Source organism: Camelina sativa, chromosome 8, assembly GCF_000633955.1.
Source record: "Camelina sativa cultivar DH55 chromosome 8, Cs, whole genome shotgun sequence".
NCBI lineage: Eukaryota > Viridiplantae > Streptophyta > Magnoliopsida > Brassicales > Brassicaceae > Camelina > Camelina sativa.
This window is the reverse complement of record NC_025692.1, coordinates 12,326,779-12,341,853: the sequence shown is the minus strand read 5'-3', so window position 1 is coordinate 12,341,853 and position 15,075 is coordinate 12,326,779.

Sequence of the window (15,075 nt, the reverse complement as noted above, 5' to 3'; positions counted from 1 at the left end):
TGTCTTGTATGGCCTGAAGAAGAAGTCTAGTCCACTGATTTCCAACCCCAAAGTAAGAGATTAAGTCCGGTTAAAATCCTGATAAAAGTTGAGACAACGTTAGATCAATCAGATATCCATTGAATAAGGGCTTTCAGGATTGTTGATAAGGCTCATAGTCTTTCTAAGCTTCAGTTCTGAGATCAAGCATAAACAAATAATCATTAGAGTGTTAGCCAAATAAGAGAAATCATTAATCAAGATCATAATTCCCAAAGACAAAAAGAAAATTTGAAAATCTGGACTCAAACTTTATGGTTTTGACTAACACAACTGAAACTCAAAAATAAAAACGTAGTTAGAAGACAATCTCCCCTAGACTTAAACAACACTGTCCCCAGTGTTATCAAGTAAGAGGAAAGCTAAAAGAAACAAAAATATATGGAAATTGTAATGAAAAGGTGAACTGATTCTCGGGTTACCCATCGGTGTCGACCGACACCATTGCAGTGTCGATCGACACCCTCGGCGAATGGTGAATTCTTGGCTGAAACTCCTTGTTAATCGTAGTTAGTTGTGTTGATGTGTTGTTGGATCAATCCTTGGATGATTATTCTGTTAAGAAACACTCAAACACAAGTTAAAAGCAACATGATAGATAGATAGTTCATAATTTCAAACAAAATTCAAGCAAAAACTGACTCAATGCAAAAAGAAAAATGACTCTAAAGGAAAAGAAAAACCTAGAAGTGGGTTGCCTCCCACTAAGCGCTTGTTTTCAGTCATTAGCTTGACTATCTTGAAGCTCAGGCGTCCGGTGGATCGGAAAGTGGCAATGAATGCTGCCGAGAGGAATGTCTCATCATCCAAGGTGGTGTATAAGCTTTAGGTGCATGAGGTCTGCGAAGGATGTGAGGAACAGGACCAGGGCAGGATTTAGGGACGGGTTTGCTTCTTTTATGTCCTGCAAAACCATTAACAGAAGAAACAAGCGCTCTACGATAATCTCGTGGCTTGGTTAACTACAAAACAGTTTTTGTACCTTTGAAAGTCTTATTGATGATTTGAGGAGGATTAGGTGCAGAAGATGTGTACCTTGGCCTTACCTAAGGAGTCTGGAGTGTGGAGGTGGAAAGCTTCTGTTTGGAAACAAGTTTCTGACTTGGAGCAACTATTTTGGACAAGTTCGGTCTCGGATGTGGAGGGGTGTCGACCGATGCCAATGGAGCATCGATCGATGCTAAGCCTGCAACTCGAGTAGCAGAAACTTTCTCAACAGAAAAAGTTTGTCCATCAATAGTAGGAGCCCTCCTCAGCTTATCCATCTGAAAGTTCATACTCAAACCTCCCACGCTCAGTGTTATGTGTCCCTTCTGCACATCTATGATGGCACCAGCTGTATCCAAGAAAGATCTTCCTAAGATGAGAGGAACATTGGGCTCTTTATCATACTTCAGAACCACAAAGTCAGTGGGAATCATGAAGTTCCCAACCTTAATTGGAATATCCTCTAAAACACCTTCAGGAATTCTTCTAGATCTATCAGCTAAGATAAGAGATAACCTAGTTGGCTTGAATTCTATCCTCCCAAGTTTCACAGCAATAGAATGCGGCATCAAGTTAATACTAGAGCCTAGATCACAAAGTGAGTGAGCAAACCGTTCTGCAGAGATAGTGCAATCAAGTATAAAGCTTCCAGGGTCTGGTAACTTATCAGCAGTCCTACACTGAATCATTGCACTCACTTTCTTAGAGACAACCACCTCTTGCTTCCTCTATTTCCTCCTTTGAACAGGCTGGTTTAACAGAATTGCACTAACATCTTTTGTAAGTAGTGCTCCTTCCTTAAGGCTCAAACCATTTGATACCATTCTTTTCACATACCGCTTAAGTGGTGGTGAAAGCTTTACTGCATCAATCAAAGACATCTCAATCATCACCTTGTCCATCATTGCCTTGCATCTAGCTTCCTCCATCTCCTGCTTGGACTTTCTTGGCTTAGGAAAAGAAATCTTCGGTTTGTACACCCTCTCAGTAGCTGGAACCTGAGATTTTGCAGTTTCGGGTTCTGTCTGAGAGGGGTGTCAACCGACACTCAGGAGGTGTCGATCGACACCATCATCTGAATTCGTGAGTTTGGTCGATTTCTCCCCTTGTTCTGCAGAAAAAAAATTCATCACCATTTTCATCTCTCACTGATATGGCATTGCAAGCATGTTTGGGGTTTGACTCAGTTCTTCCAGGGAGAAAACCCTCTTGCCTTTTTATGGATCCAGCTTGATAACTCTCTAATTTTCATGTTTTTAGCATCCCTTTTTGTCCATATTTTGCATTATTCATACCCTTAACTTAGCATTTTTAGGTCATTAACTGTAGGAATTCACTTTTAGGCCATTTAGGGTGTTGCATTTTTGCATTTGCATATTTTGGATGAAAACAGGTGCTTAAGAGCCTAAAATAGGGAAAAACAAGGACAAATCCGAAGATGAACCCGAAGGAGCCATCGAGCTGGAAGAACGAGTCCGAACCCCAACACGATCATGGAGGATCCAAGAGCATGAAGACCAACCCGAAGATCTATCCGAGGACTAACTCGACCTCATCCTCGTGTACCCCATCGAGTAGACCCTCAAGCAGGTCTGGGAAGCTAGGTTAAAGGGGTTTCCATATATAAACTCCTCCTCTCCTTCCTCGCAAACGAGCACACCGCAGACCCTCAAACCAGAGAGCGAGAGCTTCTGCGAGAGAACTGAGCGACTCAAACACTTTTCCCTTTTGTTTTTGATTTTATTTCATAACTCTTTATCATTTTTTTAGATTTCTATCTTGTACTCTTATCCCTCTACTTTATCGTTTAATATAATGCAATTTTCGTTTATATTTGCTTTGATGTTTCCTGCTATGATTTCCGAGTAGTGTAGTAAAGTTTCTAGGGATGGGATAGATGATTTTGTGTTCTTGATCGGTTAGGATGTTTTAGTTGATTGTATATGTTTAATAGATTTCCTTCTAGATTGGTGTTCTTAATGCTGTCAACAAACCGAGAGGGTGAGATTAATCTAAGGTGTTTTACCACCGAGAGGTATAGATGAGATGCTTGAATCAACCAATGCTAGAGGTTTACTCACTTAGCCTAAGAGATTAGATGAGTAACAGGTTTACTGACAATAATGAATCGGATCTTAATGCCTGCTTGGTCATGTTTCTCCAACGAGAGTTGGGTAAGAGAGTGACCAAGATTGATTGTTTCGATCACGAGAGTGTTTTAACAAGATTTTAGAGATTCATTGTCTAGGAAATATTTGATTGAGGCATGTAAGACATATGTACTGGTTAGGAATACTTAGGATTCGATTACCCATCCTTAGATGCTTTCGTATTTTAATTTCTTGCATTTTTATTCATCACTCGATCCCTTACCCGAACAGGTACACGATCACCTGCTTTGAGTAACCCCTCGAGTTGTTCATACTTTCTTTGCTTACTCGATCACCCCACCTGATCTTGTACTCGAATGCTTGCATCGAGTGCTTAGGTCGTGTGGTTCCTTGTTTATATTCTTTTCTTTTATTATTTTAGGATTGTTAGACAAAACCCCATTATTGCTTGGCTTGATTTGCATTGTTCTGATTGCATCCTTCCTGCTAGCATAAACAACCATTTGGATTGATAACCCTTTGTACTACAACTGCATAGGGAATTGACACCCTGGGTGAAAAACCTGTTATCACAGCTGTTTGTGCAACCTGACTTTCTAGCTTCTTGACATGAATGTTCAATGCTTCAAACTTCCCATTAAGTTCAGTGCAGACATTGTCAAGCTTCCCATTGAAAGTTACTGTCATTTGCTCCTTACCTTGCAAAAGCTGCTCAAGCATAGCTTCCATCTTACAACTTTCAGCTGTTTTTGGAGGAGGAGACTGATATGAATTGATGCCATAAGTCCTTGTGTAGTTGCTCCCTTGAAAGTTCCTACGCTGACTGTTTCCACTGTAAGGTCTGCTACCTTGCTGATTTCCAAACCGCTGTCCCTGATTCCCATAGACATAGTTCACATCCTCTTCCTCATGATTTCCTTGATCAGGTTCTGGCTCATATGTCTCAACTTCGGCAGCAAAGTGAACAGATTTCTTACCAACCAAAAGGTTGTGAACTGAATCAAGCTTAGCACTTACTGAAGCAAGTTGATTTGCATCAAATCCTCCATGTAGTCTCTTTCTTTCAGCATCAGCTCTCTTAGTACTGTTACTAGAGGCTAGGTTCTCAATCAAGTTCTCAGCTTCATCTGGGTATCTTGTCTTGAAGTTACCATGGCTTGCAGCATCCAAAGCTAACTGATATTCCCAGTCAATTCCTCTGAAAAAGATACTCAGCAGTTGCACTCTTGAAAAACCATGGTGCGGACAGTCCCTCTGATATGCCTTGAATCTCACCCAAGCCGACTTGAAAGCTTCATCTGGTCTTTGTTTGAAGGAGGACAGCTTGACTCTCAGCTCATCTGACATTGCATCATCATAAAAATAATTGAGGAAAGCCACCTTGATTTGTTGCCAAGATGTCAAAGACCCAGCGGGAAACTACTTCAACCATTGAGATGCCTCTCCTGCAAGTGAATATGGGAAGAGCTTGCAGTAAATGTAGTCTTCAGTCACACCATTGGCCTTGATGCTGGTCACCAGATCTTCAAAGTGATGAATATGGTCCAAAGGTTTCTCATGGGGCAGGTTAGAGAAAGTTCTTTGCCCAACTAGCTGGAAGTAAGCAGGCTTAAGCTCAAAATCATTCCTGGGGAATGGAGGAGGAACAATTGCAGAACGGTTCTCATACATCAAATCAGCCCGGTTGAAGTCTGTAATAGTCCTGATTAAGTCCCGGTTGTGCTCCTGTCTTCAAACCATATTGTTTACGTGGTTTGCAGCTCCACGTTTGTCTGCTGGAAGGGGGTGTCGATCGACACCCAGTTGGTGTCGACCGACACCACATGGGGATGCATCGACCGACAAAAGGGATGGATCGATCGATGCACTTGCACTGCATCGACCGACGCATGCTCGACATAACACAAAAACCCTAGGTTTTATGCGTCGTCCTCGCACTTGCATAGATCGACGCACAAAATGCATCGACCGATGCATCATGCCGAGCATCGTGTTCCCCGAAGCTTCTCGCCGGATCTTTGTTCCTGCAACCACAAAACTCGATCCCAAGCCACAAGAAAGCTTCCTAACGTCCCAAATAATCATCTAAAGAGCCTAACAACACATAAACAAGCAGATCAGAGAAGCTCTAGCTTAGATAAGCCATGGTCCTGCACTTATCTTTGCCAAGACAAATCTGAACCTTAAACCAACAAGAAAACACTTCCAGGAAGCTCCTACAACGATCCCAACTACAGATCTCTACAGGAACAGCTTCCAATCTCCAGAAATCACCAAGAACACTCAAGAACACTTAGGGAACATTTCTCTCTTTCTTTTTCTCTCAAAAGCGGCCAAAACCCGACTAATGAGACAAAACTCGTGTTAAGGGGTTTCCCTAACCCAAAACGCAGCGTTTAACTTAACTCGTCCGCAGAAAACTGAACCTGCATCGACCGATGCACTATATGCATTGACCGATGCAATCCCCTAAACCAGGGTTTCAGTTCGCGGATGTTACAAGAGCTCATCTCTAATCTTTTTCATCGTCGTCTTCTCAAATCGCATCCAAAAATTATGGAGAGTCCTAAATGCGATAATTGCTTCTTTACATGTAATTTGTTCTAAAATTACCGCAATATCTTCTTCGACTTTATCATTACCATGAATGATAATAGTAGCAATTTCTTCTAAACTCTAAACTTCTAACATTTATCATTTTTACTTAAACTCTAAAATTAGCAATTACGATAGCCAAGATTATAAATTAAGAAAATTCTTTAAAATTATGAATGATAACAAAAGTATCATATTTTATAATATAATTTTTTTTAAAATTATGAATATTAAAAATATCTTCATAAATTAATAAATATTTATTTATCGATAAATTAATAGTTATTAATTTGAACGATAAATTACCATGAATTATTAATTTATCGATAAATTAAAATCTCTATAAATTAATAATAATTCATGGTCCTGATCTTATTAATTTATAGAGGTTTTACTGTAAATTATTTGCACGAGGATTTATATTCTAATACATACGCGTTCAAATTAAATAAAAAAGAGAAAAATTGGAGATAAAAGGATGTTTTTTTTAAAAGTAAATTTTTATTTTGTTACTAGGTTTTCACCCGCGGTACACCGTGGGACTAAATTATAAATTAATGTATTTTTAATAATATTTTTAATTTAATTAGTTTTCAAATTCCCAATTAATTAAATTTTATCTAATTAATTTATAATTTGGTTTGGAATATTTTTTCTTCTTCTTACGTTTTATACAGTTTATAACCTAATTACATTAAATTTATTATTAGATAGAATATAAAATTTTAAAACACTTGGTTTTATTTTCTATAATTAAACAGAGGTATATGCATATATGGTATGTTAGTGTATATTTTTATATGTATACAATTTTTTTTTTAGAATATTAATAATGTGTTGTAGTATGTGTAATATTTTGTAGTTCATATACTAAATAATTTATAAGTTAATTTTCCAAACTATGACTACAAATCTATAGTATATGAAATAAACTAATAGTTTTAGTGTTGGTTCTATAGTCCAAACCCGCCATGCTAGGCGGATTACGCAACATGTTCAAAGATTTTTAATCCCCAAAAACTCATCATACAAAACCCGTGAAAGTAAAATATAGTATGTGAGGCTAAAAGTCACTTTTTATCAAATCAGTTTTTTAAATTTTTAAAGAACAATATCTCTTCACTCACCTCCTTATAAAAAAGGAAATAAAATCCGTATATATTTACAATTATGTTTGTTATCTTTTAAAACAATTAGTTTCTATAAAAAAATCAAATATAAATACAGTTAATTTGTTTATTAAATTAATTATTTAATATTAATGGCATGACAGTAAATAAGTGCTAACTTGAGGATTTATTTTATAAATGTCTCAAAAAATGTATATATAGATTTTTAGAAACAAGATTTGATGATTGTCAGTAATTTACTACTGCAATTCATTTCGACCATAACACTATTGCTAGATGGAAAAAAACATTCGAGAAGACTATAAAAAAATTCAGAATTCAACCAAAATATCAAAAAACACAACTCGAAACAAAAATTAAGAGAAGTTGAAACTCTTATCATTGAGCATGGAAGTATTGTAACTGAAAGTAAACTGATGGTAAAATTAAATATGTTATCATGATACAGTCAACTCACACATCACGATATTTCACAACATTATCTATAAGAAAACATTTCAGGTTAGCTTTATTATACAAAACATAAATAATAACAAAATAAGTAATTCAATGAAATAGGTTAAACAAAAAAAAAAAAAAAAAAATAAAGATCACTTATTTTTCCNCAGGTCGTTGAGGTGGATGACATTTAGGTTATTCTTAACCATGAGGTCCCGGATACCTATTAGTAAGTTGTGGGCAGATCAATCCTTATACAAAGAAAAGATGGTAAAATTAAATATGTTATCATGATACAGTTATTTCAATTAAAAGGGAACTGTATTATTTCATAGAGAAAAGCATTATTACCGGCACTTCATCTCCACCAAATGCCACACCGAACAAGACGGTCGGTCAATTCAGCAATTTCCAAAGCGTCCTCAGTGTTCTCATTCACCCCTTTTCCAGTTGGAATCAGCTGCTTAATAGAACCTCGGCAATAGGGACACGGGAAGTCCATTTTCTCCAACTTATGAGACACCCATTGAAAAATACAATCTCCTGAAAATGTTACATGTATAACTATTAAAAAAAAAAAAAAAAAAGGGGAAAATAGTGAAACAAGCAAAACAACAATAACTAAAAAGAAATTTGTCAATCATGCCATGAACAATGACAATTTTTCTCACAAATGCCATTTCCGATTTTCTCTTTTCTTGCCTGCCACAAATGGTTTGTGATTATACTCTTATGCCCTCCTTCCTCCAACAACCAAAACTCTGCATTTTAATGGTGTGAAAAATAAAAGAAATACGAGATATAGGAAGAGGTGACATAAAGTGATCAGAACAGTTAATTGTTCATTAGGTAATGCAACTCTTCTCATTTCCATAACTCTCGCTCTCTCTCTTCTCATAATTCCGCCTCTCTCTTTCTCTCTTTTCATAATTCTGAGTCCTTCGACTGTATCGACCTTTCATCTTCTGATTTCCACCGCTGCAACAGTCCATCTTCTGATAGCCGTCATCTTTGAGGTTGAAGAAACCATTCGATTGACAGTCTGGACGTGATGAATTTCTTTATCCACAAACTTCTACGGCCAAATCCTCCGGCTTTGCCTCCACCCGCGGCGACAGCAGAAGCTCCAGCCATATTCTCCAGCCCAACCGATCTGGTAGACAAGGACGAACAACCCAGGTTGGTCCACTGATTTTTATGGACTTACACGTTTTAGGTAGACCAGTTAGATTTTGTTCGATTTAGGTAGTTTACTAACATAGATTTTGTCCCCCCTGCAGGTCATCTGAGGCGGAGGACCATATCTAACATCAGAGGTACTCGTCCACCATTTATTTTCCCTACTGTTAACGCATACCAAATGTGTTTACATCTAACAACACAACATGTCCATCATACAAGTCGTCTCCTCTGATGGACCACATCCAAAATGCGAGGTTCTTGTCCACTCGTCAATGAGTTCTTTTTTCTGTCTATTGTCGATTGTCTTTTTTGTGATTGCTAACAAAACCAAGTTCCAGACCATGTATTTGTGATTGCTAAAGAACTTGTTAATTGTTCCGCACATGTCTGACGAAGAAGGAGTGACTGCTGATGTTGTGCCTCCTAACGTTGACCAACAATTCAAACATTTAAGGTTTATGTCCGTCTTCATTTTGTCCTCCAATCGTTTTTTAGGGATCATATCCAATTGCTCTGGTACTAAACACATCTCAACTACGCCCCCTTGCAGGTTTGATGTAGGATCCAATTCTAGAAATGTTGTCCTCCCAGTGGACCAAATCCAAATACAAAGGTATATATGTCCACCATATTACCTTGTGTTTTCCTTTGTTTACAGGATCACATATGGTTGGCTCATCTGAATCAACAACCAACATTTCTTCATGTTGCGGGTCTCATAACGAAGCAGGTCCTTCTGGGATGGCTGATCATTTGGTGGACCAGATTCAATTTTCAGGGTAAATATCTATCTTTTATGGTGGACAATAGTTACAAGACTATTGCATTTGTAGAGTTTCCTTGTCTATTTCGTGGTGTAGTCGTTGTGGACAACATACTGACCTCTCTTAATTGCAGGCCGGATGACGATGTAGACACTCGGTCTGATTTCCCGCCGATGGATGACAGCGAACTACCTAGGTATATGTCCATCTTCAAGTTGACATTTTGTCTACTTGCTATTTCCATTTGATATACTTGTCATTGTGGACATCATACACACTTATCCCTTTTGCAGGTCAGATCAAGGACGGGTCCTGCAGGAAGCAACTCAGGATATTGACGCTTCATTACTCCCACGTAGGCTATTCCCTACCAACCGGTATCCTGCTAGAGGCCGCATCAACTCATACTCAAAGTCATAGTATCTGCTGGACATCGTTGAAGTTTTCGAGGGCACTGCAGAGTTTGAGTGGCTGAAAGCATCTTGCTTTGGTCATCTCTTTAAACTACCGGACCGCAAAAGCTCCCTCTCTGGTAAACTTGTCCACCAGCTTATGGACCATAGCCTCGCTTCCATTAATTTATGTCCAATCGCCATTAATATTAGCTTTTGTTTAAATTCCCCGCCTAAGCTTTTCCCTTCTCTTTCCTCTATTAAGCCAAGGGTAAACTCAACTTTAATCACCTCCCCCAAAATCCAAAAAATGGCATTTCTCACAAACAAAAAAAAATGGTACTTTTGACAAGTTTTTGAACAAAAATGGCACTTTTAGCCAAATTCCTATAACTAAATGTAAAACCTAAAGATTTATCAAATCAACTAGCAGATTCCTTAATGAAAAACTCTTTAGCCAAAAAAAACCCTTGATTTCCTCGGTATAACATTCTCTCTAGCCAGCTGGGCTCAATCAAATCTACACTTTTCTATCCTAAATCCTTATGAAGAAAAAATCTGGGAAGCACACAGAAGAAAAGAGTTTAGGAGCTCTATCAACAAGAATAAACGATGAAATCACCGGGATCAACTTTATCGTGAAATAATGAGATGCGTGCTAGATCTACAGACTTGTATGACAGATCTCTATGTGCGATGATTAACATAGAGATGAAAGGATAGTGAAGAGACGACACAAGAGATTTGTTAACGGGGTTCGGATAACCTACATCCCCGGGACCAAGTCCAGAATCATTCACTAGAATTAGAATGCAAAAGTCACATTTGCCAATGGTATCTAGCACACACTTGTGCCTACCACTCTAATCTACATGAACTAAAGGAACCACCACTCTTTGTCTTTTCCGACGAGTATGAACCTCTACAAAAACCATCAGCTGATTCTCTATCTTCTTGGTGGGACAACACCACACACAACATGTGTGCTTCTCTCAATTTTAGGTCTAGGGTGCGTAAACTGCTTCTTGTTACCACCTCTTCCTTTTATACTTCTAGGACTGACAAACGTTGATGATCTGCAACCTGTAAATATCATATTCTTGTTTCTTTTGGCACATTCGTTTCAAACAACTTCAAACTCGGTCAACACACAAATCAATCTCTCCCTTGTTGACTGAGTTGAAGGACTCTAGCTCTCCCTTAATCATAACCCATCAAGTTCCTGATTTTGACCTGATCACATCTTCAGTGAATATCAAACGCCTCCAAGTGTTGCCTGCAACCACGACATAGCATAGCAACAACAACAACTAGCATATGGGAGTAAATCAGAGAGTCTCCCTTTATAGCTCAGTTTGATATTCCACTTCATACAATGAAACCAACTCATCATCATCAAACCTTGGATTTTGAATGTAACGCCATCTTCTGCATTTATCAAACACCTTCAAGTTGTGACAGCAGCAATGACACAAGCATAGCAGACCCAACAACTAGCAAATGGGAGTAAGTACAAGAAGTCTCCCTTTTAAGCATAGTTTGATACTCAAGCAATCAATGGCACTAACTCATCCTGCAAGGCAGCCATAAAAGCTCCCTCTGCTTGAGTGCATAACTAAGGTAAAAAGTAACATATCAAGAGCATAGTCCAATAAAGAACTCATTATGCAAAATAATGATCCTCCTCTTGCTTTGATGTTAAGAGTCTGCTCAAACTTGCCTGAACACTGCAGAAACTTCACACATACCAAAATCATAAAACCATAACACGATATCAGCCATCAAACCATTGACAATGATTACTTGGTTACAATGACACATATGAGAGTAGCTCAGAACTAGTTAACCCATCTTCAGAAATGTACCGCTGTCGCCAATAGGATCAGGATCAAAGCCTGCCGTACGCACAGGACAGCTAATTTCTGAAGACGAAACACAAACTAGTTCTGAGCCGAGAACACTTCCTTGAGAACACAACTGTGAGAACACTTCTTTGAGAACACAACTGTGAGAACATCTTAAAATCCTCTTTGAACCTGATGACTCTTAACTCAATCATAACCTCATTAGCACTAGCAAGCATGGTGCTTCATTTCAAATCGCAGCCTTTGAACAATGGGAAGCAAAAATGATCAGAAGCAATAACATGATCATCAAAATAATACCTTTGTAGTCGCAGCGGAAACTTAGCATATAATCTCTCGAAGAATTGATGATTTGTTAAACGTAGCACTGACTGAATAGCCTCAGCTTCTGCAGACTTACTTGCTCAAGTAGCCTTGATTTAAAGCTGTTTCCATTTTTGCAGATATAGCCTTCAGAATGCCCTCCTTTAAATTCAGAAGTCGTTCTTACTAAGATAGACATGCTCCTTCCATCAATCACTTACAATACATACCACAACTATGATTTCCTTAGACTCCACCTTGAGATAACCTTTACACAACATCCTTTGATCCCAACATTGAACCAGTGAATAAGATAGACGATTGCAACTTCTGTAGCAGTTGTTGTTTCAGTATTTGGAACATCCTTCTTCAACACACAAAAGAAGAACCTCATAAACAATCCTCAGATTTAAAAACTAGAGCAGCAACAATTTCTTGAATTTCAAAAGCGATGTCCCAACTTTCACTGACAAGACACTTCAGCTTCCTGGGTTACAACATAATCGGTTTTACTCAACTCAGAGTATTCTACCTCAGATTGATCCCAAACAACATCTCCTTGCAGATGTCACTTACGCTAACCTTGCAGAACTGAACCGGAGTTACACAACTCTGAGTATTCTACCTCAGATTGATCCCGACCATCTTATACTACTAGTGAAAGTGAATCCTTCTTTTAAACTTTAATAATTGAGCGCTCTTATTCTTCTCTTCTAACACCCAGAGGTCTTCTTGAATATTCTTTGAGGTAGTGACATAGAGGTGAATGTCTGCCTTGAACACTTCAAACTTTGGTGCAAGATATTCACCTTCAGATTAGATGATTTTCCACACTTCTTCACAAACAACTTCGTCTTACTCACTGATGGAACTTAATACTTTGATTGTGATTACCAAACCTAGGAAGATTAAGAACTTCTGTTTCTTTTTCCAACCATGAGGTCTTACACTGAGCTTCTTCTCCTCCATTGATGCAGAGCCTGTCTTGATGCAGAGCCTAGACGAAAAAACAAAACAGCCCAGAAAATTCCAAAATGTTGTGGGATGATCAAGGACAACAATATGAAACCACATGAGAAAGCATATCACAATTTGGATTTACAGATTGAAAGTTAAGACCAAATTCCCAAAGCATATCCAAAATGTTAAACACCAGCGAACATCTAACTTTGGGAACAGTTTCCCATCAAATGACACCAAATCAGAAAGAGACCTTTATATCGCTGAAAAGATCTTGTTTTCAAGATTCCAAGACATCTTTCAATGCATAGATCTAAGGCCTATAGCAAAGTCAAACTCAGAGGCAAAGCCAGACAAGAAACCAGCTTCATGAAACTGCAACTCCATCAAACTCATAACTTATTCTTCATATCTCCTACTTTTATCACTATGAGTTAGCTTTTCTCCCCCATGTTGATTATGTGTTTCAACCAAGAACTGTTCGACAAGAAACACACAATCAACAGAATAGAGACCTTGACTCTTTGTAGACTTCAAAGACCTTGATGTATCTTTCATAAAAACTTGTTAATCATCCTTGATACACGACATCGACAAGGCAGCAATTCAACCCAGAAAATTTTGTAACTTAGTAGTAAGATCAACATCAGAGATAGAGAGCCATAGGTGAAAGCAGATCATGGTTTGGGTTTATGGTTTGGAAGTTATGACCAAATCCCCAAAACATATCGAGAAAGATAACTCTGCAAACAGCCAACTTTAAAAGCAGATTCTAAAAATATCACACAGAACCAGAAAAAGATCTTTATGTCCTTAAGAAGATCTCATTTCCAAGTTTGAGAACATCTGTCAGCACTAGAAACCACGATCCTGTCTTTTGATCTCAACTAATCAATATGACCTCAAGTCTTCTTCTTTAGCTAGAAGCTTCTTTAATAGGCTGAGACAAACCTCTACAACACAACTCATGCAATTCAACCACTCCCTGATCACTTCATCACCATATTGTTTCTATCTTCATCAGATCGTAACACTCCACATGCTTCCTCAAGAATACATAAAAGCTCAAACTGAACCCAAACATGTGGTTGACGTCGAACTTCACAGACACCTGCAGCTTTGACATATCTTCACCATTTTCTGTAATGGGCTTAGATATAATACCACACTAGGTCGACTTCATCTTCTTCAGAGCATCTTTCAAACCCAAAAACCAAGCTCAAAAGTCCAAACTTCTGATCTTATAGCCATATTGAATCAGCTCTGAATTCTCTTTCTTTCTAGACCTTGAAGCTTAATTCAAAGAGGATCGTGTTTTCTTCACAAAGATAATTCAAACCCACTCAAATTAGAAGACCAGATTCGTTGATCAAAGCAGAAAAGAATGTTACTGAACATCCTGTCTGAGCTACTCTGGCCAGCACCAGTACACCATTGTCTTCTCTCAGAGAGCAATCTTTATACAAATTTATATCACCTACTTGTTGAGATTGCTCACACAACGAATGAGTAACACAGACAAAATAAATTATCCAATTGGCCCTGAGCACTGTGAGACTCGGAAATAGAGACACTTTTTCCATCATGGATTTGTTTGTTAATAGACCTGCAGCTCTTTCAAGTTGAGACGGAAAAGAAATGATTGACCACATGTCCATCGACAGATAATGGGCTTTGATAGGCCGAAGAGACCTCACCAGAAATCATTTAAAAGGTCCACTCCACTTTTTATTTTCTCACTCTTTTCCGATAAAAACATTGAAGAAGAAAAAGAGAACACACCTGTTGACTTTTGTTCCATCATTTCTTCTTCTTTGAGAAGCCAGCTGGTCACGCATACTTGTCCACTTGATATTATTTTAATAATAATTTTTGCTCATGAAATTTTTGCTTTTCTTCCAACACGGGACAAACATACACGTTTCCTCTTAGCTTCAACATTTAGGATCTAGAGATCAACTTTTTCTCTTCAACCTTCAGAAAAACTCAGATCTTCAGAAAACCCAGTTCATCAGAACTCCAGATCTTCAGAAAACCTAGATCTTCAGAAAACCCAGATCTTCAGAAACCCAGATCTTCAGAACCCCATATTTGCTTAACAAACTTCCTTTTAATCCGCTCATGTTATAAGAACTACAACCACTTGACAATAATTCACCAAGAGAGATGTTCCACCACATAACTTGAACATTCTGACTTCCATTAAAAGTTTCAACAGAACATGCTTCTACAATTGATGCTAAAGACCAAAGACAGACAAACTACCAGCAGAACAAACACATTCCAGCGAGTTTGAAAACAGATCCACC